The 20010-nt window shown below is 33.1% G+C and overlaps 1 protein-coding gene across 2 annotated transcripts in view; it reads left to right on the top strand.

The window, feature by feature from the left end:
* VPS13B (vacuolar protein sorting 13 homolog B) overlaps positions 1-20010 on the top strand; it is an 820834-nt gene that overhangs the window by 134207 nt on the left and 666617 nt on the right. The window lies entirely within an intron of this gene.

Raw genomic sequence — 20010 nt, 5'->3', positions numbered from 1 at the left:
GAGCCAAATTTTATATTCCAATCTATTAAGTAATACCATGGGATATGTCCCAGTTGGTATGTTGATTATCAACTTTAATAGATGTTTGTAAGTACTGTTATCTCAGTTATGTGCTGATTTATTATCATTATAATACTGATATTTTTAGAAACGGTGCAATTTACCTTAGAAAATACTTAGCTTTTTTTTAAAGCAAAAATTTTCAAAATGAATTATAGCCTTCATATGAAAAAAATTGAGTATTTAAATAGGCAAGGCTTAGTTTAAAGATGTGAAGGACTTACTGCAAGTATTGTCAAATGTGGTTGAAAATATGCCTGCTGACATCTAGAAGAAAATATTCCATTTAAAATACTAAAAGCATGAGATCACACAATGCTTATATTTGGAAGTAACTTGATTTTTTGTAGTTAAGACCACTTCTGTGATATTCGAGTGATATTTTTCTATGCTTTACATGAGTATTTTGCTTTGAAATAGTTTCTTTTATTATTTTCCATAATTAATAGAAAAACTATAATTTGTTCTTAGCAACTCTAAATTGAAAGTAATACATGTAAAACTCATTAAATTGATATGTATTTTAGTTAAATGAAATGAATAAGATCCCAGATAAAATATATCATATAGTGCTTGCATTAAATCAAATCATATGAGAACTGAGAATTTTATTTAACTCATGTAGTGAGTGAGGATTTTTAGTAAGGCACCCTGTTTGTATCATTTAATGTCAATTCTGTTCCCAATATGGTATCTCCCTGCCTCAAATCATATAAGCCGTTTCATTTGAATTTTTAAAAATTATATTCCAGTTTCCTAAAGCACATGTATGATGCTATGTATATTTATATCTACCTACCTACCTACCTACCTACCTACCTACCTATCTATCTATTCAATGAGAGCATATTTACTATAGGCCATGGATTTTAAAACCCTTATACCACATTGAAAAAAATTTTAGTTGGAATGTGTAAGTTAGTAATGGAAATCTAGATTTATATAAAACAGAAAAATAGTTTTATACTTTTTGTTTAAAAATGTCTAAATTGATGCTAATCATATGTGAAATTTCAGACTAACATTTATTTTAATCATTTTTGCTAATTTTTAGAAATATATGGTTTAAGTAACATTGAAAATAAGTTATTTTTTCCTGTATGAATGTTCCTGTTAATATATTTTAACAAGCTAACACTAAACTCCAGTTTCTTGGAATTTTTTTTTTCAAAATATTTTGGTCATATTTTATCTTTCTGTATTACACAGTTTCTAAACATAAATAAACATTTCAAAAAATTTTTTCTTCATTACTTTAAATCAGGTTAACTTTTAATTCTTTTAGTCCCTTAGAACAGGATTAAATTATGTAGGATATAGTGGGAAAGACATAGTGATGATAATATTTAATGACAGAAGTCTTGAGCAGTTAATTCAAATTTTAATTTTTCGCTCTGTTTAGTTATCGGATGTTTAAAAGCAGGCAATAAAGTATTGGTTAAAGGGCAATAAAGTATTATAATGTTATTCTAAGTAGGATTAAGGCTTGGTCTCTTGTAGATACTTACTTTAAAAATTTCTACTGTGGTGATAATGCTTTTAGGCTTCTAGATACATTCTTGGAGTTAACATTTTTTTTTCAGAACAGAGAAACTATAATAAACACATTAACTTTATTTCCAAACTTTTAAATTGAAATACTAAATTTTATGGAAAAGTGCATAAATTATGGTGTTTCATAAGTGAATTGGACCTTTGGTAACCAGCAGAAAGATCAAGGAGCAGAATATTATCAGCATCTCAAAAGCGTCTCGCTTACCTTCCTGCAGGGTTAACTGTTATTCTGATTTCTAATAATATAAATTAGCGTTGTCTATTCTTGGACATAAATAGAATCATCCAACATATTCTCCTTTTTGACTGGTCTCTGTCACTGAAAGTAATGTTTGGGAGATTCAGACAGCAGAATGTAGTTTTTAGATTGTTTGCTTTTGTCATTATGCAGTATTCTATTACATGAACATTGACCATTTACACATTTTTGATCTGTAATTTTAATTGAAAAATAAGTATCTAAAGTGTGTGTCAATTTATTTTTTATTCCTTTGCCATTTTCCCTTTTCCTTAAGAAGCTTCAGTTGTTTGGGAGATTGGATGTCATTCATAAGTATTTTTTGATTTTCTATGTTGTGATAAGCATTGTGGTACATATTGGAATTGGGGAAAGAATACAGTAGAATGCAGTGAGGGTAAGGGATATCCACAGAGCATGAAAACTTAGTCTAGTGGGAGAGGACACTACACACACAAGGAAACATTTGTCTTTCAATGGCAAAATTGAGGCTTAAGCGAAATGTCCTGTTTAAAGAAAGTAGAAAATTTCCCTGCGACATCGTGGTTGGTTTCAGAGAGAAAGTGGCAGTACAATTGGGTTTTATTGGTTGAATTGGGTAGATATCTAGACATCAGGAGATTGTTTGGGGTGCAGAAGTTTCTATGGGGATAATATTGTCTGAACAAAGTCAAGGTTGGTCCGTTGGATCTGAGAATGGTACTGTGGAGAGGAATTTGGAAGTCTCCTTTTGGGCCTTGACTTGTACATGATTAAGGGTGTCTGAGCTTTTTTAATCTTAAAAAAAAAAAAGGTTAAACTAGTTAATGAAATATTCATTAACCCCATTTATTCCTCATCAGGCTTGTTAAATTGCAATTATACTATAGTCTTAAGTTCATTTTCTCCTATAATTGAGGGTTCAAAAATGTGATCTCATTTATAGAGAGATAGGTGCAACATACTTTGGAAGTTCAGAGAAAAATTATTTTGGCTTAGAAAGTCATGGAGAACGTGAAGATGGTAACTTCTAAGCAGATTATTAAAGAATGGATACGATTCGAAAGAAAATACTTTTTATATAGTGTTAGGTTGTTAGGTACTTTAATGAAGTTTTCATTAACAACGCTGTGAGCTTAAGATGATATTCTCTGTTATAAACTAAAGCTCAGGGAGGTTACATAAATTGTCCCAAGTCACACAGTGTCTGGGCAAGGAATCTCATGGAAGGTTATCTGATTCTAAAGTCTTTGGTGCCTTTCTTACCTGAAGGTGTGAAGATGTACATTATCTTTTGTTAATCATCTCCAGAGGCTCAGTGTACTTCTTGCCTTGTAGTAAAAGTGGATTTCTATGTATCGAGAGGACAGTTGAGATAATACAGCTAATAAATCTGAACTCTCCTAGTATCCTAGTATACAGTTAATAGTATATAGATATTATTGTAATGATCTCATAGAATTGTAGATAATAGGGTTAGGTGGAATCTTAGACATTATCTCAATTTATCAGTCTATGATGCAGCTTTTGATTTATAGTTGTTTATCCATGGGTTGAACATTTTATCCAGAGAGAGGCAACCAGATTCATTTTGGGCAGCTCTAGAGTTCTTTATTTTATTGAGTCAAAATCTGCTTTCATGTTTCTTCTCTTTCCTAATTATTGCTTATATGTCATGAGTCATTTTCATAGACATAAGGAGGTGGGAAACACGTTTCTTTACAAGATTGAGGGATCCCTCTAAGTACCCATTCCTTATTTAACACAGTGGCAAATGTCTTGGTTTTGGCTCATGAAGTTATTGAACAGTTCCTTTGTTTGAGGAAGGTGTTGCTGGGAATGTGTGTTTGAGTTCAGTGTTAATTAGGAAATTTGGCGTTAGTCGGCTCATGGTAATTGACGTGGTGTGTAAAGGCTAAGAGAACAGATACTGATCTTTTTGCCTCCCTGAAACAAAAACTGAAGCAGCCATTTTCCTGCTTTAGCTCAGAATAACACTAGAATAAATGCTTTAAGCTTTAATGGAGGCTAGGCCCTTCAAGATAAAAAAAAAAAAAAAAAGCCAATATTTATTTATCAGCAAACAGAGGATAAGTAACCCACCCTACAGGGCTCAACATCACGTTGCTCAACTGCCCTGTTCTTTATAATACCACAGTTTGAACCTCAAGAACATAGGGTTGGGGTTTTTAATACCCCTGGAGATAGAGGTTTTTAATTCCCTTTGTTCCAGAGCTATGATTATTTTCATCTGCTTTTGTGATAAATACTGTCTTGAACAGAATGTCTTAAAACTGGTAAGACTTAGTTGGGATGCTACCTCCACTTGAGTGGCAGCAGCCTGATTGTCAGCTTCAGTTCTTGGATCTGGAACGTGCTTTCATGGAATATTTTGAACTGAAAAGAAATCCTTTCATCATCTATTACAATCTTCTCATTTCAAAGATGAAAAGACTGAGTCTGGGAGAGTTCAAATTACTTAACCTAAGACCACACAGTAAATATCAGTGCTTCAGTGTGATCCTCCCTTTCTTGATTCAGGCTCCTTCAACTGTACCACACTACTTAAAAGTTATTATTACTATTATTTTAATTTATGTATGATAAAATATACAAAACAGAAAGTTTACCATTTTAACCATTTTTAAGTGTACAATTTAGTGGCATTAAGTATATTCACATTGTTGTACTACTGTCACCACTTTTCATTTAATTAAATTTTATCTTTTGTACCCATTGAAACAGTAAATTCCCATTACTCCTTACTTTTAGTCCCTGATAACTTTTTACTCTCTCTCTGTATGAATTTGACTATTCTGGGTACTTAATGTAAGTTAAATCATTAAATTTTGTCCTTTTGTGTCAGACTTGTGTCACTTAGCATGAAGTTTTCAAGATTCATCCATGCTGTAGCATATGTCAGAAATTTTCTTTCCTCCCCTCTTCCTCCCTCGTGTCCTCCCTAACTTGCTCCTTCCTTCTCTCTCCTTTCATTCCTCTCTCCCTTTTTCTTCTAAATTCATTCCATTTTAAGGTTGAAAAATTCCAATGTATGTATATACTTTATTATTCATCCATCAGTGGCACATCTGGTTATTTGCACCTTTTAGCTATTGCCAAGTGGTGCTTTCAACGTGGGTGTACAAATGTTTGAGTTCCTGTCTTCACTTCTTTTGAATATATACTAGAGGTAGAATTGCTGGATCATATTGGTAATTGTATATTTACTTCATGACAAACTACCATTTTGTTTTTCACGGTGGCCTGTCCCATTTTACATTCCACCAACAATGCACAAGTGTTCCAATGTCTTTACATCTTTACCAACACTCATTAATTTTAGGTTTTTTGATAATAGTCGTCCTAAAGAACATAAAAATGGTGTTTCATAGTAGTTTGATTTACATTTCTCTAACAATAGTGATATTAAGCATCCTTTCAATTGCTTATTGACCACTTGCATATCTTCTTTGGGGGAATATATATTCAAATTTATTGCTGCTATTCAGATTATTTTTGTTGTTGACGGTGTAGGTGCTCCTTAGGAATTCTCTATACTAAATTTTTTATATGTATATGATTTGCAAGTTTTTTTCTCCAATTCTATGGGGAAACATTGCTTTTAATGTTAAGGACTCTATTCTTAATCTAACTCCCAAACCAGAAACTTAGTTTACCTTCTTCTATAATCTTTTTGCCTTTTTGTCTTAAAACGTTATCATTTACATTTGACACAGTTTGTTTGTAACAAACTGGTATAGCTTGGCAAGTAAAAAGTGATCAATGCATATTTGGAATAGTTCTTACTTTGGGGAGGAGGAAAAAGGTCAAATTGTTAGAAATATTCGTGTTTACCAAGTTTATCTTCACAGTAGTTTTTTGCTTTTACACCGTTTACAGAGATAGCTAACTTAGACTTGGTTTTTCTGCAGAAAGATTTTAATAACTTTCTACATTGTGGGGAGATCTTTTCCTGCTTAATTTCTTCTCTTACAAAAAAAAACAAACATGTTTTAGGGACGCCTGGGTGGCTCAGGTGGTTAAGCATCTGACTTTGGCTCAGGTCATGATTTCATGGTTTGTGGGTTGGTGTCCCGCATTGGACTCTGCACTAACAGTGTGGAGCCTGCTTTGCCTCTCCCCTGTTCATGCTCTCTCTCCTTCTCTCTCAAAATAAACAAACTTTATATGAGAAAAAACAACAACACGTTTTAAAGATACTTATCTGTCTTCAAAACTTACAGGGCTTGACCGTCTATAGACTGATGTTATAGCCCACATTTAATAATACTAAATAGAATGAAATTAAAGTCAATGCACAATGATTAAATCAAAATGATTTTCATCGGATTAAAGCAAATGCACAACCTGATTAATCAAAATGCTTTTCCATCCAGGATGGGCTTCAGGAGGATGTAGGTCTCAGAACCAGTAGGAAGATTGGGATATTAGTACAATATTTTAAAACGAACTTGTAATACCTCCTGGTTCTCACATATCTGGGCTGACACATATATGTGTGTGTATGTGTATATATGTGTGTGTGTGTGTGTATGTTGTGCGTGTATATATGTCATGTCAAATTCATAAGGATAGGCTTCATCACTTTTTTTAAAATAAGCAATTGTGCTTATTAATGGAAAACAGGAGGGTTTTTAAAACTACAATAATATTAAGGGAATTCAAAATTATTTTTGTGAGCATTATTCATTAAAGAGATACTATCATAGGCCTAGTGCTCGCACTTGTTCGATTTGAAATCTAAGAGAATACTGAAATATAGCTCTTTCAGTAAGTTAATTCAGCCAAAGCACTTAGAGTTCTGATTATGAGATTATTTCTCTGATGGTGGATGTTAACATTAATTTCAACAATCTGGTGAGTATATTTTAACAAATCCAAGCAGATAAAACACTGTTCTGTGTATGGTCACAGAGCTAGACACTTCAGGGTAGACTGAGATTCCTATAAATCCAGCATTGTTTAGCTGTGTCAGATCCTCTTGAAAGGGACATGCATTGCTTGGTGCAGGTTTCCGCGTTAAAGGCAGATAAATCAGTATGATTCATTCATCAAATAGATTCAAACTCATCAAAATGTGTTAATGACTGCTGAAATTGTGCCACTACACAATGGCTCTACCGTTCTTAGATTTTCTAGGTCTTTTAAAGAAGCTTAAGGCAGTTGAGAATGAGAATTACAGCAATCGTCATTTGTCTTAGGCTCAATTCATGCATCCATTTCACATCCAAACTTGAATTTCCTTAGAAAATGCTCTTTTTTTGTTGTTCTGAAGCTTTAGATTGGGCACTTAAGAATCTACTGTCGTTTGAGACAGGGTGTTAAGGTCCAAAATTTTACTGCCTTACAGAAACAAAATAGCATTTTTTACTGATTAGTCTTCACATTTTACAGAGAGTTAGCATGATCATATGAAAATATCTTATCCTGGTAAATTTCTCCATAATATCATATGGTAAATTTGATTTGGGAAATACATAGTGCAAATTGTTCTTGTTTTCAGCTTTCTCTTTTGATTTGGATAACTTGTTGAAATAGCTTCCCCCTTCCCTCCGCCATGCTTTTGTATTACAGTTAACTCCCTTTGTAAGCTCAGTTTCAATCAAACTTCTTAAAGCAAGTGGCTAGGTCTTTTTACTACTATCTACTAAGGTGGAATAATTTTATTTGAGCTGTATTCTCAGGTCAGGTATATAACAGCTGTGGGCCACATGCCAGATGGCTCTGTGCATGATGTAACTTAAGTCTTTCATAGGATTCTGTTTTTGTGACTTGGGATATACTTGCATGGTCTGTTAATGTAACCACCTTCCCATTATTAAGCATTTCCTTGCATATTTCTTAGAACTTTCTTTGTTTTGCTCATATTTTTTGGTTTTAGTCCTTTATTAACTTTTTCATGATTCTTTTATATGCTTATCTGTCTGGGTGATTAAAACAGGGAAGGATGACAAGAAAAGACAGGGGTGCATATGTTCTTGTTTTTGTGAACAGTGTTCCGCATTCAGTTGCAATTTTTGTTCTTAAAACTCCATTGAGTTTGTCCACTGTTTGTCTGCCTTTTTGCACACTTGATACTGTTCTATGTTCATTCATTCAGGTCTATTTTACAGATAAGTGACAAATGTCCAGTATGTGCCAGACACTCTCTGCAAGGCCTTAGCTATGGAGATACACCGATAAACAAAATTGGCAAAATGCCTGCCTTTATGGCAGTAGAAAATACACATTCTATAAGTTAAGGGAATATTAAAATGAGAAAAATTGGTTTAAGAGGCAGTGTATATTGTCTTTTATAATCTAATTTCATAAAATTGACCTTTTTACTGTCTTAAGCCTTGTAAGGAGACGTTTACATAGGTTTTTTTTTTTTTTTTTTAACATTTATTTACTTTTGAGAGAGAGACAGAGCACAGGGGGGAGGAGCAGAGAGAGGAGACAGAGAATCCAAAGCAGGATCCAGGCTCTGAGCTGTCGGCACAGAGTCCGAGGCGGGCTTGCACTCACAAACCATGACCTGAAGTTGGATGCCTAACTGACTGAGCCACCCAGGCACCCTAGGTTTTTTCTTTTTTTCTTTTTTTTTTAATTTTAATTCCAATATAGTTAACATTTGGTGTTATATTAGTTTCAGGCATGTACGTAGTTTTTGATTGCATAATATTTTGAATTAGTCTATATTTTTCTGTCTAATTTTGTTAATGATTCATATTTGAACTGAAAACCATTTAATTAGTGGTGGATTGGGGGACCTGGGTGGCTCAGTCAGTTAAGCGTCTGACTTCTGCTCAGGTCATGATCTCACAGTTCATGGGTTTGAACCCTGTGTCAGGCTGGTTCTGTGCTGACAGCCCAGTGCCTGGATCCTGCTTCAGATTCTGTGTGTCCTTCGCTCTCTGCCCCTCCCCAAGCAGTGCTCAGTTTTTCTCTGTCTCTAAAATATTCTAAACTATTTTACTCCTTTCATACATATCTTTGTCTTATTAATGCATATACATACAGTGAATAGTGTATACAGTGAATAGTTTTAGATCTATGTGGATTAAGACCCAAGGTTAGTCCCCAGTACCGTTAGTGAGGGAGTGTCTTTAAAAGTTGGCATTAAGTTTGCATTATAAGGAAGGCATCTTCCATAGGAGTAGGCTTGCTAACTTGTATTTTCTTTAATAAACAGATTTGTTCAGGTGTACTTTACATAGCGTAAATTCACTCATTTCAGGTATGTAAATACAGTGATTTCTAGCGCCTTAATTGAGTTATGCAGCTGTTACCATGAATCAGTTTTAGAACATTTTCACCCTCCCAATAAGTTTACATGCTCATTTACAGTTAATCCCCAGCTCCAGCCACAGGTAACCACTTTCTTTATAAATTTATTTTTATGGCATGTGAATAGAATCATACAAAATGTGGTATCCTGTATCTGGCTTCTTTCACTTAGATAATGTTTTTGAGATTCATCTTTGACATAGCCAGTAGCTAATTTGTTTTTCATTCTACATCTGTATGTTTCTTTCCTTAACCGAGTAAAATATATTCAGGCTTGCAAATAACTATCCATACCCTTATTCAGAAATGTTTAAATTCCAGAGTTGTATGCATGGCTTTCAAACCTGGTTACAGTTGTTGCTACAACTGTGACTTGGGATGTTCTGAGAATGTCCTTTGTGTCATTAGCCCCTTCTTCAACATCAAATACATAAAAGCTTTTACATAATTTTTGTGATAATTGCTTTAAAACTTATTTAAATGTAGAATTTAACTCCTATCAGGGAGATGAATAGCTGGCTGGCACTGGGTCTTTTATTAATAGAATTTAAATCTTTGGTAAGTTAATTCATTTTGAAATTGCCTAGTCTTGTCATTATAGGACTTTATAATTTTCGCATCTTGATTGGTTTTATTCTTTATAATTGCCTTAATGGTCCAGGACCTAGCATATAATTGATTTTTAATAAATGTTAAGTAAAATGAACCCAAGTAGAATTTAATAATTCTATAAACATTTTTAGATCAGCTAACATAAACTTTGAAGACATTAGAAAAAAAGTACAAGTATACTAGGTCATATTAACGTTTAAAGAAGAAAAGGTAGGTATATTTTCTTTTTGTTCATCTTCAATTTTTTAAATAAATGATTAGCTTTAATATTGTAAAGCTAATATTCTAGCTTCTGAAGAGAAACATAAGTTAAATGTGCCATTCTTGAATATCTTCAATTTTTTATCCTAATAAGTGCAATATTCAGATATGAGTGCTCTTGGAGTTTCTGTTTCTAGAGATTAGTTGTTTAGTCTCATGATGATCTTTATTTTTTGGGGGAGGAATAATATTTGAAGGTGAATATTTAATTTTTCATACTTAATTTCTCAAAATATTCTTTTATAGAATCCCTATGAGTAATGAAAAAAATCACAAAAGTATTTAGAGGTCTGGCTACACCTGAAAATACTAGATAGAACTGTACCAAGCTTTCATATTACTTTAGAGTTGTGTAGGATGTAGTTTATAAAGTGCCCTGTAATGGATTATTACATGAAGTATACCACTGTTTTCATTAACATAGTTCTCATATTAAAACTAGAGTATAATTTAAATATAGCAAAATTCAACAATTTTATGTGTACAACTCAATGATTTGTGACATGTATACTCATGTGGCTGCCAAACTTCTTTCTGGTCCCACTGCAGTTAGTCCCTTTCTCTTTTCCTGGAGTGCGTCAACTTTTGGTGAGAACAGTTGGCTCATAATAAGGGGTAATGCCGGTGTCGATTCAGGGGTTGACTGGTTAGTGTGTTAGCTAGTAGACTCACTATTCCTTGCTTTGTTGTTCCATCCTTTACCCAAACTCATCAGACAACTGATTCTTTTCAGTAGGGCTTGTGGGATTTCTCTAGGCCACTGTGTGGCCAGAGACTGAGTCTCATAGCATTTTCAGTTGCATAAGAAAATATTTTGTAAATAGATTTTATATATGCGCATTCACATATTTTGATTTCATTGAGTGAAATCAATGAAGGTAGTGTTTTTTTAAAGCATAGTTTAAGAGAGTAATAAAAGAAAAATAGAAACCTAATTTTAACATGTGAGATATCATAGGACTCTAAAGTATTTTAAGTGACAACAAGCACAGTAGTCTAAATCTTTAACAAGATTAAAACTTTTTAAAAACTTATTTTACTGTTCTCTGTATTTCATTTATTTACAGCCTTGTATTTGTATCAGGGTGAAAAATTGACCTAAATTGCATTTGCAGTCTCAACTACCAGTTTGTTCATATCAGAAAGAATAGTTTTATTGTGTAAATCCCTGTATTTATTTATGTTTCTTTTGGAGAGTTGGGAAATAGAGAATAGACATAAATCTAGGCTTTACCGATTATGACTGTTTTCCCTCCAAAGAGGTCATTGATTTTTCTGTGAATTTATCTTGATTGAATGATTTTTAATAACACATCTTAAAGTGAAAAAATACTACCTCCTAAGTAATCTTTATAGGAGTAACAGTCCAGAATCTTAAATTTAATAAATAACATGATTGTTATTTAAATTGCTATTACACTTAATAAATAACATGAACATGTTTTCATCAGATGTTCTGTTGTCTCTCTTAGTACTAACTTTTAAGCCTCTGCTTATGCTGTTTTGGGATTTATTTTGGTTAATTTCAACACTTTGCAACATTTTAGCTATAATTTTCAATTATGAAATTATAAATCTTGTCATTGTATTAATGATTTTATATTTACTATATAAAGTACATTTACTTAGAAATTAATGCATTCTTGTTTGAAAAAAATTCCCTTGAAAGAACAGGTTTTTATAATTTAACAGTCCTCTCAGGCTTTATTTTTTGTCATGTTTTGATTCTGATCTTATAATGTGTTTAAATGACCAATTGAAAAATACCTTTAAGTTTTTAGAGTGTGTGTGTATGGGATTAAAAAGACATGAAAAAACACTACTATAGGTAAATAACATCTGTCTTTATATCAGTTAGATGTTTCTCTTTGATTTTTTTTAAGTGCATGAAGAGCATGCAACACATGTTAACAACCAGAGAGTGTTGGTCCAATGAGAACAGGAGGTTTTCTTTGATTTTCCTGGTGGAAAACTTGATATTTTCCACATGGAATTTTATGATCAGTTGGGTGTGAAGTTGTATGGGCAAATAGGATTCGTCTCTTTCTCTTGTTAAAAGTTTTAAACTTAGTAAAATTGTTTAGTGGTACCCAAATGAACATTTAAAATTCATTCTTAGATTATTGACTTTAAATTTGATTTTTGGATATTGGGGAATATTATTACAAGACCTACATACATCTCTTTCTATGAGAAGAATTATGCTAGTTTTTCCCCAGTATTTGGTTTTGTCTGTGTACAACAGCAGGAGAATATTATCCTGTGACAGCATTTTATTCTAGTGACAGTATCTTTGAAATACGTCTGTGTTTCATTATTTTTTGGGAACTGAAATGTAAGAGTATATTCAAAAGAATTCTAAGTTATTAATATATTAAGAGGGAAATGGTGTGGTTAGAAATAACTAAATTTAGCTTAAGTTTTTTTTTTATTGCTTCTAAATTTCTTAACTATGTTTGATTTAATCTCTTTTTAATATATTAATTTGAAATTTAGGAACAAATAATCATTGGAGATCCCCATATCCAAAATATCATACAGTGCATACTTAGAGGCAGGAGGTAATCTCTAAGAACAGCATCATAATACTCTTCTATAGCACTTGTACTTTATTAATTCCACTATATACAGGGATTTATTTGAACCTCATTATAAACAAGTCATGTGTTCTCGATTTTATAAGATGTGGAAATGAAAGATTACAGAGGGTGATATGGTAGACCTAGAGAGATCTGGTTCTAGACATTTTTTAATTAGTTGGTGATGGAACCCTCAATAGCAAGTTGGTAACTATTAGCAAGTTCTCAATAATAACTTTGTGTTCTTTATTATTTATAACTTTAAAAATATTGCCAGTTTCCTCGATGAATCTGTTAATACTTAGCTTTTTTCAAGTTTCAACTGATTAATGACTCATTTATTTGTTTTAGAAATAATATTTTGGCACCTATCATGTGAAAACTTGTGTTGTAGGCCCTGGAGTCTCATTATGAATAAGACACAGGCTTTCCTCCTTTCTTATCTAAGTATTTAGAGAGATGTTCTATTTTTTTTTTAATGTTTCAAGTTTTTATTTAAATTCTAGTTAACATACAGTGTAATTTGGTTTCAGGAGTAGAGTTTAGTGATTCATCACTTACGTACAACACATGTACACTAAGCACGCAGTGCTGATCCCTACAGGTGTCCTCCTTAATACCCATTACCCATTTAGCCCATCTTTCCCACCGTCCTCCCTTCCAGCAACCCTGTTTGTTCTCTGTATTTAAGAGTCTCTTATGGTTTGCCTCCCTCTCTGTTTTTTTTTTCTTTCTTCTACGTTCGTCTTTAATGTTTCTTAAATTCCATTTATGAGTGAAATTGTACGGGATTTGTCTTTTTCTGACTGACTTATTTCGCTTAGTGTAATACACTCTAGTCCCATCCATGTTGTTGCAAATGGCAAGATTTCATTCTTTTTGATGGTTGAGTAATATGCCATTGTATATGTATACACCACCTCTTCTTTATCCATGTGTCTGTTGATGGACGTTTGGGCTCTTTCCATAATTGGGCTGATGTTGATAATGCTCCTATAAAAATCAGGGTGCATGTGCTGCCCCTTTGAATCCGTATTTTTATCCTTTGGGTAGTGCAGTTGCTGGGTCATAGTGTAGTTCAATTTTTAACTTTTTGAGGAACTTTCATACTGTTTTCCACAGTGGCTGCACAAGTTGGCATTCCCACCAACAGTGTAAGACAGTTACCCTTTTGCCACATCCTCACAACCTGTTTCCTGTGCTGTTAATTTTTGCCTGACAGGTGTGAGGTGCTATCTCATTGTAGTTTTGATTTTTATTTCCCTGATGATGAATGATGTTGAGCATCTTTTCTAACTCTTACATCGGTAGCTGGGTTTGTTTGATTGGCTTGCTTCTGGAAGATACATCTAATTATGTCCTTCTCCTGCCTAAAATACTTCTAGCTTTTACAGTAAAGATTAAAATCTTTAAAACATTCTGTGAAACTCTCCATGATCTGACCCTGTCTTGGCTGTCCATCTGAATGTCTTCCTCCTTAGTCCCTCAATACTTTTTGCCTTTTTCACTTGGTTGTCTTTCAGCCAGGTCTTTCGTCATATTTTTCCACTAGTCAATTGCCTAAACAACTTTTACTCACCCCATAGATACTAGAAATTGACACTTGGTCTGACTAGGACACATTCCCCTAATATATTCCTTCATGTGATATTGTTTCTGTTTTTCACTGCACTTTTCATAGAAGTAATTTTACACTGGTTCATGTGATTATTTAATAGTTCTCCTTTCTTTTTTGCTTAACCTCCGTAAGGACCATTTCTTTTTCTATGGAGGATATTTATCCTCAAAACCTTGAATCCGTTGTAGGCACAAGTAAATATTTATTGACATGCAGCTGGTAATTTTTCAGTGATTTCTTTGTTTTTTTGGTTGTCTGATTGATGAGGTTTTAGATTGTATGTGGTTTTGACAGCCAAGTCTGTCTCCTATTTACTTACATAATATGTGTAAAATGTGCTCTTGGCCCAAGGAAAAAGCTAGTGACTTTAGTTACTGAACTTGAACTAAAATGTTCGTGATTTTTGTAATCAGAATTCTCAAGGTTATATTTGAGTGTTAGTATTACATACATAAAATATATTCTATAAACACATTTCCTTTCTCTTTTTTCCTGAGTAGTTGAATATTTTTCCTTAAGTAGGTGAATTATTTATATTGATTAACCTAAGAGATGATGAATATGAAGGGACATTTTGCCCCTTTTGTATTTTGCTCATTTGCTACCACCCATGGTTCATTGTACAGTTTTGGACATTGCATATTAATCAGAAGTTGATTATATTTTTTGATATAAAAGGTTTACTCCTTTTTCTCTGTTATCTAATATTTAAATTGAAATAATATTTCAGAAATTTGAAAATAGTGAATTATTTTCATAACATAATGATATAGTTTGCATTTTAGAGTTATGTGCAAATGCTACACTCGTGATTAAAAAATATACTCGTGGGGATGTGGTGAAAGGGGTATTCTGATACACTGCTGATGAATGTGAAACTATATTCAAACCATTATCAGGCATGAATTAAAAAGATCAACGTAAAAGTGTCTGTACTAATGTGGAAAGAGCTTGATTTCTAAGAATGTTGTTTAATAAAAAAAGCAGGCTATAGACCCTTCCACGTCCATTAAAATTTAAATGTGTATGAATGCATAAAATCAGTAGAGGTCTATAGTTGTGTGTGCTAAACTTTAAGTAGTTATCAGGGGTTTGGGTGGGACCAGGGGGAGCAAAGAGGGGCTTAAGCTTTCATTTTACCTATCACTTAATTAAAAACATTTTCTTCATAGAGTAGTATTGAGTATTGTGCAAGTTAAAGAGTCGTATACAGAACTAAATACAAATTCTTAACTTTTTAAACTGCTTTATTTCTGAGTTAGTGAGGTTTTATACTCATTTTATTTTGGAAAAAGTGATCTAATCTTATTTTACTTTGCAGGATATGAGTAATAACAAAAATACATTTTTGGAACCAGTTTGTAGGTTCAAGCTTTGCATTTGGGGACTCTATATAAATCTTTAGATCCAGCTGTTGCTGAGGATATTCTTTCAATTGCTATGAGGTGTGTTGATTTTAAGAGAATGGATGGCTGTTCCTCAAGTGTGTGTATGGCAAAATTTTGCTTATGAACATGAATGGATTGTTTAAGTTAATTCCTTTGCATCGAGTAGTAAAAACTACTTCCACATTTTCTATTTAAAATTTCGAAGGAAGAATTTTCTTTAAAGAAATGCCCTGTTGGTCCAGAAATTTCATCAGCTCTGTATTATGATTTGTCAGTAGATGGCACAAGCAGAGTCTTTTAAAGTGTTTGTTAATTAGGGCATATTCATTTTCAATCTTTGCTACTACACAGTCAAGACCTACTTGTTTCTATTTCCCTAAATTTACCCTGGAGTTTGTCCAAGTTGAGTTTTAATGAGTTGTTTATTCCACTAGTTACATTAGGATTTATTTTTCCCTAGAGGGTAATGTTTGAATCGATAGTTTTTAAACCTATTCTGTAAAGTGAACATATGTTTAGACTAGGACTTCTGGATATGTGAAATAAGCATTTGTTAAATAATTTATTTTCACCAACTTAAGTGTTAAACAGTTGGTTTAGTGAGTTTTCAAAAAGCTAGTTAAGTCCAGAAGTTGTTAGATATTTTTAGTATGAACTTGATTGAACTGTTTTTTTTTGAAGAAATTAAATAAATGCATAGTGGCCTAAATCACAAGGAAAATTCTGTTTTATTGTTGATATTCATTACATTTTAATGAGTCTCCCAATAGCTTAAATAAAGTTTTAAAAGATACTGATCTGTAATTAAATTTCTGAAGCAAATATGGTATGATGTTATGCTTAGCTGAATTGGGTCTGATGAAGTGGATACATGGGTATTTATTATTTTTTTATTTTGTTATTAAAAATATTTCAATATTTACCAAAACAAAATAGAATGAAACCTCTTTTCTTTGATAGTGTTACACTAACAGGGGCATTGTATAACCTACCATCTTTTGCTAAATTATTCCTAAATAGTTTATTTTAGTTCAGATGCTACTAGAGTACTTAACAGAAGCATAATAAAATTTACTTTTATTTGTGGCCCTCTACAGCTGGAAAATAAAACCACAAAGACATGTACGACATGTATGAGATAGTTTATTTGTTTATTATCGAATTCTCGCTTTTGTACAACGTGCATTCTTTCCTTTGATGTCAAATTAAATTGAATCTGAAGGAGAGAATTGCCTCCTACCCTTGGGCAAGACTAAATGTAGGATAAATTAATCAATTTGATTTTGTGTATGTTTAAGTTTTTATTCAAGTCTATGTTACCCATTTGGGAACCATTTTATGTAACATATGATGGTTTGAAAGTTAGAGTACCATATACAGTAGCTGAATTTGTTAAGAAATAGTAAAGTCTCACTTGTAAAAAGAATCCCACTTTATTTTTTCCTTACAAACAGTTACTGCTGTAGTTATAAGAATATGGCTCTTGGGGCGCCTGGGTGCGCAGTCGGTTAAGCGGTCCGGACTTCAGCCAGGTCACGATCTCACGGTCCGTGAGTTCGAGCCCCGCGTCAGGCTCGGGCTGATGGCTCGGAGCCTGGAGCCTGTTTCCGATTCTGTGTCTCCCTCTCTCTCTGCCCCTCCCCGGTTCATGCTCTGTCTCTCTCTGTCCCAAAAATCAATTAAACATTGAAAAAAAAAATTTAAAAAAAAAAAAAAAAAGAATATGGCTCTTGTTATACACCATAGGACTTTCCATAGAGTATCTAACTGAAGATCGAGTGGTTAGATTAATAGTATTTTTATATCGTAGGTGTTCCAAATATTTTTTTCTTTAGTATCACTACCAATAAACTTTTTTGGTAAGGAATTTTGAGAACATCATGTTTTTAAATGCTTATTAAAATAAAATGATTTATAAAATGGCTGCAGTGTTAGGAAAGCAAAGTAACTGTAATGGCATTATAAATTTGTGCCTTGGATCCGTTTTGTTTTTCCGTCTGTCTCTTTTGATCTTTGCTGTTTTACCTGTTTGGTTTAAAGAATCTTTTGTTCAGTGCATATTTGTTTTCTGGTCTGTTCATTCCATTCCTTGGGTTTTCCGGTAAAATGGGTTTTCTGGTAAAATGTGACCAGGATTGTGTGGCTTGAAGGGTAAATCTAGGTAGAGTCACATATTGCCATTACGTACTTGAAAATTGTATGGATAAGGTGATAGATGTCTTAATGTGAAACTATTTAAATTGCCTGACATGCTAATTAAAAGAGCTGGGTCATTTTCTTTTTGTTGTTTTGATATTTTGAGTGAGAGAAAGCAATATTTACTTAGACCACTGTTCCTAGGAACAGAGTTCTGACCACTTGAGAAAAAATTTTTTTTGTTTTAATGAGATAAAATCCACATAATACAATAATACATTTTAATTATTTTTAGCTGTACAATTCTTTTGTTTTTAGTAGTTTCACGCCATCTTGTAGTCATTGTCACTAATTGCAGAACATTTTCTGAATTCAAAAAAAAAACCCTATCTTCATGATTTTGGACATTTCATATGAACACAAACATACAGTATGTGGCATTTTCTGCTTGGCTGTTCTCATTTAGCATGCTTTCCAGGTTCATCCATGTTGTAGCATTTACTGGTACTCCATTCCATGTAATGGTCAAATAATCTTGTGTGTGCACATATATATCATATTTTGTTTATCCATTCCTGATTTGGATTGTTGGGTCGTTCACACTTTTGGGCTACTGAGAATAATGCTGCTGTGAACAACGTATGTATGAGTTTTTATATGAACATGGTTTCCATTCTCATGGGCATATATGTAGCAATATAATTGCTGGGTCATATAGTAACTCTGTATTTACTTTTTTGATGAACTGATGGATTGTTTTGCACAGTTGCTTAACTGTTTTCCACTCCTACCTCCTTTGTATGATGGTTACAGTTCCTCTCCTTGCCAACACTTGTTATTTTCCATTTTTATTTTCCTTTTATTATAGCTATCCTAGTGGGTGTGAAGTGGCAGCTCGCTATAGTTTTGATTTTCATTTCCCCAATGATGTTGAATATCTTTTAATGTGCATATGGCTGTTTGTGTTATCTTTTTTGGAGAAATGTCTATTCATGTTCTAGTTCATTTTTAAATTTCATTTATATCTTTTGTTGAGTAGTGAGAGTTCTTTCCATATTCTGTACAATAGCCTATTATTACCTATGTGGTTTTCAAACATTGCATTTATTATCTTTTTTCCACTTTCTGGATAGTAGCCTTTGAGACACAACATTTTAAAATTCTGATGAATTCCAGTTTATTTTTCCTTTTGTTGCTTTTCTTTTGGTACGATATTTATGGAACTAAGATCATGGAGATTTACAGCTATGTTTCTAAGAGTTTTATAGTTTTATCTCAGTATCTTTCCTGCATCTGTTGAGATGATTGTATGATTTTTATCCTTAATTTTATTAACATGGTGTATCATGTCCATTTAAGTTGTCGATTTTCAACCATCTTTGCGTTCCTGAAAGGAATCCTACTTGATCATGGTATATGATCCTTTTAATGTATTGTTGAATTTGGTTTCCTTATATTTTATTGAGGACTTTTCCACTTATGGTTGTAAGGTTTATTGGTCTGCAGTTTTTTTTTGTAGTGTCTTTGGTTTTGGTATCGGAAATACTGGCATTGTAAAAGGAGTTTCTGTTGGTTTGTTTGTACCAACTAAACTTGTGTTTTTTATCCTCTGCCTGTCTTTAAGATTTTCTCTTTAACCCTGGTTTTCAGCAATTTGATTGCAATGTACCTTTGGTATGATTTTAAGTGTCTTCTGCTTGGGGTTTGTTGTTTTCTTAAAAGTTTGGCCATTATTGCCTTAAATATTTTTTGTTCCGCTTCTCTCAATTCTCCCCTCTATTTTGGGACTTGCAATTACACCTGTTGGATGTTGCCTGACCAAGTCCCAAAGCTCATGAAGGCTTTTCCTAATTACTTGAGACCTTTTTCTTTGATCCTTGATCTCCTGGAACCTTCCTAAGAAAATTATGAAATGCATCTCAAAATTGTTAGGGAAGCAAGAGGAAGGAAAGCATTTATCTATTCATTTCCAGGCTTTCCATACATGAATACAAAATAATTCCCATGGGAGTCTCTCACTGTTCAGTCGCTTTAAGCAATGACTGTAAATCCGCATTAATTGGTCTTTATAGCAGGGGTTGGAATAAGAGGTAGGATTGATGGGCCTCTGAGGTTTTATACAAGAGATGCCCAATACTCTAGGTGGATACTGTTGGGAAGATGATAAAGGGTAGAGGTTTATGGGGTTGAGGAAAGTGTAGGGTGGCTGAGTCTACTATGGTAGCATCCTAATTTTTTTCTTTCTCTTGGTTTTTCTTTTTTCTACTTGCATATTTCATTAACTTTATCATCTTG

Source organism: Lynx canadensis, chromosome F2 (assembly GCF_007474595.2).
Source record: "Lynx canadensis isolate LIC74 chromosome F2, mLynCan4.pri.v2, whole genome shotgun sequence".
In the NCBI taxonomy this organism is placed as follows: Eukaryota; Metazoa; Chordata; class Mammalia; order Carnivora; family Felidae; genus Lynx; species Lynx canadensis.
The sequence above is the reverse complement of the archived record's forward strand: the minus strand, read 5'-3'. Positions and strand labels throughout refer to the sequence as shown.